The sequence below is a fragment of the Bos mutus genome, chromosome 11, assembly GCF_027580195.1.
Source record: "Bos mutus isolate GX-2022 chromosome 11, NWIPB_WYAK_1.1, whole genome shotgun sequence".
Classification (NCBI taxonomy): domain Eukaryota; kingdom Metazoa; phylum Chordata; class Mammalia; order Artiodactyla; family Bovidae; genus Bos; species Bos mutus.
Window position 1 is genome coordinate 9,323,754 of NC_091627.1, and position 6,000 is coordinate 9,329,753.

General features: G+C 45.9%; 1 protein-coding gene across 3 annotated transcripts in view; it reads right to left on the reverse strand.

The window, feature by feature from the left end:
* ZBTB43 (zinc finger and BTB domain containing 43) overlaps positions 1-5,770 on the reverse strand; it is a 28,857-nt gene extending 23,087 nt beyond the window's left edge. The window contains exon 1 of one of the 3 annotated variants that reach the window (XM_070378977.1): positions 5,614-5,770. The gene's annotated coding sequence lies outside the window, so the exon portion shown is untranslated. The remainder of the gene's footprint in view (positions 1-5,613) is intronic. The other 2 variants (XM_070378979.1, XM_070378978.1) reach the window with 2 other exon arrangements.
* Between the last annotated feature and the right edge of the window lie 230 nt (positions 5,771-6,000).

The following is a 6,000-nucleotide window of genomic DNA, read 5'->3' on the forward strand; positions in this document are numbered from 1 at the left end:
AGAGATGCTGGTGCCATTCACTGTGTACCAGTGTCTTGCTAATAAAATTGTATCTGTGGGTGAGTGGCAAAGAAAAGTAATCATGACTGATATTTTCTGTTATATCAGCTTTTCTACCTTCTGAGCTACTGCCTTTGCATTTTTTAAATAAAGTTTTAATTTTTGAATAAGTTTAGATTTATAGAAAAGTTACAAAAAGTGTTGAGTTCCTCCATGACTGTCACTCAGCTTTCTTTAAATGTTAACATCTTGTATCACCATGGTTCAGTGCAGCTCAGTCGCTCAGTCATGTCCGACTCTTTGCAACCCCATGGTCTGCAGCATGCCAGGCCTCCCTCTCCATCACCAACTCCCGCAGTCTACCCAAACCCATGTCCATTGACTCGGTGATGACATCCAACCATCTCATCCTCTTTCATCTCCTTCTCCTCCCGCCTTCAACCTTTCCCAGCATCAGGGTCTCTTCAAATGAGTCAACTTTGCACATCAGGTGGCCAAAGTATTGGAGTTTCACCTCAGCATCAGTCCTTCCAATGAATCTTCAGGACTGATTTCCTTTAGGATGGACTGGTTTGATCTCCTTGCAGTCCAATGGACTCAAGAATCTTCTCCAACACCACAGTTCAAAAGCATCAATTCTTCAGCACTCAGCTTTATAATCCAAATCTCACATCCATACATAACTACTGGAAAAACCATAGCTTTGACTAGACAGACTTTTGTTGGCAAAGTAGTATCTCTACTTTTTAATAAGCCATCTAGGTTGGTCATAACTTTTCTTCCAAGGAGCAAGTGTCTTTTAATTTCAGGGCTGCAGTCACCATCTGCAGTGATTTTAGAGCCCCCCAAAATAAAGTCTGTCACTGTTTCTACTGTTTCCCATCTATTTGCCATGAAGTGATGGGACCAGATGCCATGATCTTAGTTTTCTGAATGCTGAGCTTTAAGTCAACTTTTTCACTCTCCTCTTTCATCAACAGACTTTCATCAAGAGGCTCTTTAGTTCTTCTTCACTTTCTGCCGTAAGGGTGTCATCTGTACATCTGAGGTGATTAATATTTCTTCCAGCAATCTTGATTCCAGCTTGTGCTTCCTCCAGCCCAGTATTTCATATGATGTACTCTGCATATAAGTTAAATAAGCAGGGTGACAATATACAGCCTTGACATACTCCTTTCCCGATTTGGAACCAGTCTGTTGTTCCATGTCCACTTCTAACTGTTGCTTCTTGACCTGCATACAGATTTCTCAGGAGGCAGCTCAGGTGATTTGGTATTCCCATCTCTTGAAGAATTTTCCAGTTTGCTGTGATCCACACAGTCAAAGGATTTGGCATAGTCAATAAAGCAGAAGTAGATGTTTTTCTGGAACTCTCACTAGATACCTCTCTCAAAATACCTATGTGATTTTGCAGAATTAAACTACTCTGTGCAAAAGTATTTTTTGTTCTCTAGACCATTATCAATCAAATATACCTATATTTTCTAACTGGAACACACTGCTCATCCGCGCCCCCGCAACCCCCTGCAACCTGATGGCTCAGTAGGTAAAGAATCTGCCTGCAATGCAGGAGACCCAGGTTCAGTCCTCCGGTCAGGAAGATCCCCGGAGAAGGAAATGGCAACCCATTCCAGTATTCTTGCCTAAAAAATCCCACAGACAGAGGAGCCTGGCAGACTCCAGTCCAAAGGGTTATAGTCAGACACAGCTGAGCAACTGAGCACACACAGCCAGAGCACTTGGTAAAACCTATTCTAGGATTTTTAAAAAACAAGCTACCTACTTTATGAAGTTTGATTCCTGCCACAGCTGAATGTTTTACTTGAAACTTCAGGGCAAATGATCCAGTGTGGAAAATTCTTTGTGATTCAAAAGAGAAGTTATTGTTCTAACCACTAACTCTCCACTTATCAGTCATCCTGCTATTGCTGTTGTTGTTGTTCAGTCGTTCAGCTCAGTTGTGTCTCTTTTCAAACCCATGGCCTGCAGCACACCAGGATTCCTGGTCCTTCACCATCTCCTGGAGTTTGCTCAAACTCATGTCCATTGAGTTGATGATGCCATCCACCATCTCATCCTGCCATTAACATTACAGTAAAGCCAAGGACATGTATTTTAACTGCACTCTCATATTCATTAGAATTCAGGATAAGAAGCTGAACCAAGAAAGCAGAAGGAAGAAATAGCACTTGCTGTTTTGTATGTTCTACAACATACACAACAAAAGTTTTTTTTCCCCTCAATATGTTACAAACGAGACAAAAATCTCTTTGTATTTTAACTGCAAACATAAAAAGGTAAAACGGAAAAGTTCCTGAAACTAATATAGAGCTATAGTCAATTGATTATAAGAGGCACATTTTCAAATTTCTGAAATCAGGATGTGATGGCCAGGTGGAAGTTATAACAGTTGTCTCTGCTTAAACAGTACTAGAGCTTTCCTGAGAGCCTCACCAATGCTTCTGACGACACACAGGACAAACTGTGGAAAAGCACAGGTGTAACTCTGAACTGAAAAGTATTCAGAAGAGTAGGAATAGTAAGGAGGTTAATGAACATTTTAATCAGTTTGTTTCACTTTTCTTCTTTTTACAAATGTACTAGAATATAACTTTAAAATATCTAAATAAGTTTAAACATGTAAAAAAGCATATGTAACAGCTTAATTGGGCTTCCCAGGTGGTGTAGTTGGTAAAGAATCTGCCTGCCAACGCAGAAGACTCAGGAATCGGAGGTTTGATCCCTGGGTGGGGAAGATCCCCTGGAGGAGGAAAAGGCTACCTACTCCAGTATTCTTGTCTGGGAAATCCCAAGGACTGAGGAGCCTGGCAGGTTACAGTCCATGGGGTCAGTGAGACACTACTGAAGTGACTTAGCATGCACAAAGCAGAAGTTTAATTGCCAAAGCTTTCTCTTCCTTTGGTGGTACATAAAATAACCAATGATATCAAGGGATTCAATATGGCAGTAATTTGGCTGCTACATCTTATAAGAAAGCTTGATAAACTAGCTTACAAACTGACAGCTTAGATAAGAAAACATAAAACAAAGGCCTCTCCCACCAGAAAACACATAACACATAATTTTTCATTATTATAATAAAAGGACTATTTTTCTTCAAGTGAAAAGTAAAACCATCCTCTAGTTTCCTGCTTATGCAGCAGATTTCTGCACTGAACCCAATGAATACAGAGGGAGAGTCAGGGTGCTAAAAGTAGAAATTTTTAACTACATTCTTTTAACCAAACTCCTTTTCTAAGGACCTTGGCTGTGGAGAGCAGGCATCAAGAAACGTCAGTTCAACTAAATGTTTCTAAAAGCTACAGAATGGAATTTTTAAAATCACATTTTCAAAGAGCTTGTTAGTTTCAGGAATCTACATTCAACAACTTTCTTTTTGGTACTGTGGTAAAATATACTTAACATAAAATTTACCATTGTAACCATTTAAAGTTTACAATTAGTGGCATTAAGTACATTTATGCAGTTGCGCAACCACCACCATTATCTGTTTGAAGAATTTTTTCATCATCCCAAACTAAAACCCTGTATCCATTAAATAATAATTTTCCATCCTCTCCTCTCCCTTGATGTTGAGCAGGGCCCTGTGGGGCTCCAGGACACTGAGGTTTTTTTGTCCTCCATTTCTCATACGCAAGACTCCAGCCTCCACAACGTTCTCTTAGTTCCAAAGGGCAGAAAAGTTGCTAATCAAGGGAGGAGCAGCCAAGAAATCACCTGAGGTAAGATTAAAGGGACCAGAGAGGCTCATCAAGATTAGGAGAATGAACCCAAGACACTGTGTTCGTGCTCAGTGACCCTGCAGAATAGAGCCCACTAGGCTCCTCTGTCCATTGGATTTTCCAGGCAAGAATACTTGAGAAGCTTGCTATTTATACCCCAGGGGAATCTTCCCAACCTGGGGACTGAACCCAAGTCTCTTGAGTCTCCTGCATTGGCAGGTGGATTCTTTACCACTGTGCCACCTGGGAAGCCCACCTAAGACCCTGCACACCCATCTTGTCAGCAATCCCACCCTTTTGAAACTTTACAGAAGAATGCAAGACTGTGACTGCCTTAATCCTATCACACATTCCAGTCTGACTATATAACCTCTCTCTATTCAGCTGGGAGTGGGGCACAGCTCTTGAGGCGCTAGCCTACTCTGTTCCCCGTTTGCCTGGCAAAGCAGTAAAGCCACTCTTTTCCTTCTCTTCCATGACTCTCTGTATTTCTGTTGGGCACTGGTGCGCAGAGAACCAAGATTTTGCCAACACCCTCAGCCCCTGGCAAAGCTATACTCCACTTTCTGTCTCCATGAATCTGCCTATTCTAGATACCTCATATAAGTGGACTCATTCAATATTTGTTCTTTTGGGTCCAGCTTACTTCTCCACTGAATACTTTTGTAGAGCAAAGAACGAACGCCAAGCGACTAGGTTTCTCACAATTTAACTGTACATAGTGACACGATTTTCAAACTAAGCATACAGCTCTCCCAGAAATCCTGCTACTGCCCCACGAGCCCCAGCGGGCAGAGGATCTCTGACAGACCCTTCCTCAGCCTGTACACAGGCCTGGTTAAGCAGTGGTAACTCAGAGAGCAGGCTCCTTAGAACCCTGGAAGCCACGTGAATGGAGCAAAGGGAAGTAGAGTCGGCAGTTCTGAAAAACCATGGGTAAAAAAAGCAAGGATTCATCAAGCTACTTTGGCCTGCAGATGGCCTTCTGTCCTCCAGGAGCGCCTACACCCTGACCGTTTGGGCGACACCTGTCAGAGCTGAGGTCAGACTGCAGTCTAGTCGCTGATCATGTCACCAGTGTAGGAAGCTTCACAGGGTCATGAGTCACCTGCCATGGCTCAGAGGTCCGGGCAGGCCGCCTCGCCCAGAGAAACCCAGTGAGGAGAGGCAGAAACAAGAGAGAAAGACATACGACTGGCAGAGAAGCACAGAATGAGTAAAGAGCTGGACCGACAGGAAGGCCGTGAATCAGAGTAGACTAAGAGGGAAACACAGGGTCAAGGGACACAGAAGGTGGAAACAGAAATGAAGACAGGATCCAGATACTAGGAGATGGGTTCGAGAGAAACACAAAGCTGACCGAGGCCGAGTTAATAGGCATAAAGGGCAGGTGATGACAGGTGACACAGACAGCAAGAGACGTGAAACGCAGAGGTAAACAGAGACCATATCAGCCAAGTCCCAAGCGCAGTTTTTCTCCTGGCTTTGACTCAACCGAGAGGTCGCCAAGCCGCGCCCACTCCGCGCCCCCGAAAGGCCGGAGGGGCGGTCTGACGGGGGGAAGAAGGGGTGGCGGGATCTCTAAGCGCTCTGGCCCGCCGAGGTCCGTCACCGGAGGGTGACCTTGGACGAGAGGCCGCCTCGGGGGCCTCGGTGTCGCTGCACGAGCTCCGGGCTGGCCAGAGACAGCAGGAGTCGGACCCGGGGCGCCGGGACTCCAACGGTCCCGCGCGCGGCTTCAGCATCCCGGTCGGCGCAATGGGCCTGGCGGTGTCAGCGGTGAGCGCGCCGGAACCTGCAGAGAACCCTTCAAACCTCTCCGGTTTCCATTCCTGCCCCCTTGCTACGCGTTGTCCTGACTCTGCCATACCTGCCAAGGGCTCGGCGCTCACATAGCCCGCCGGTGGGATACTTTCCGCCGCCGCCGGCGCCGGGCCCGCTCAAGCCGTAGCTGCCGCGACCGCCTCAGCCTGCGCCTCCCGCCTCCGGAAACGCTTACCGGTCCCGCCCCCTAAAACTGCCAGTGTTTCCGGGGGTGCGTCTGAGAGAAAGCGATGTGCGCTTGCGGGACTCGCATTCGGGGCGGGGCGTCAGGAGCGTGCTCCGAGAGAACCCGCGGCTGCGCAGTACAGCCCGGAGCAGGTCAGTCTCCTGTAGGTACTCTAGGGCCAACGCTGACGTTTGCGGAGAGGAGTGCTAAATAAACACTTTGACCTATCTCAGCTTGTCTGATAGAGATTATGTCAAATCCTTTACT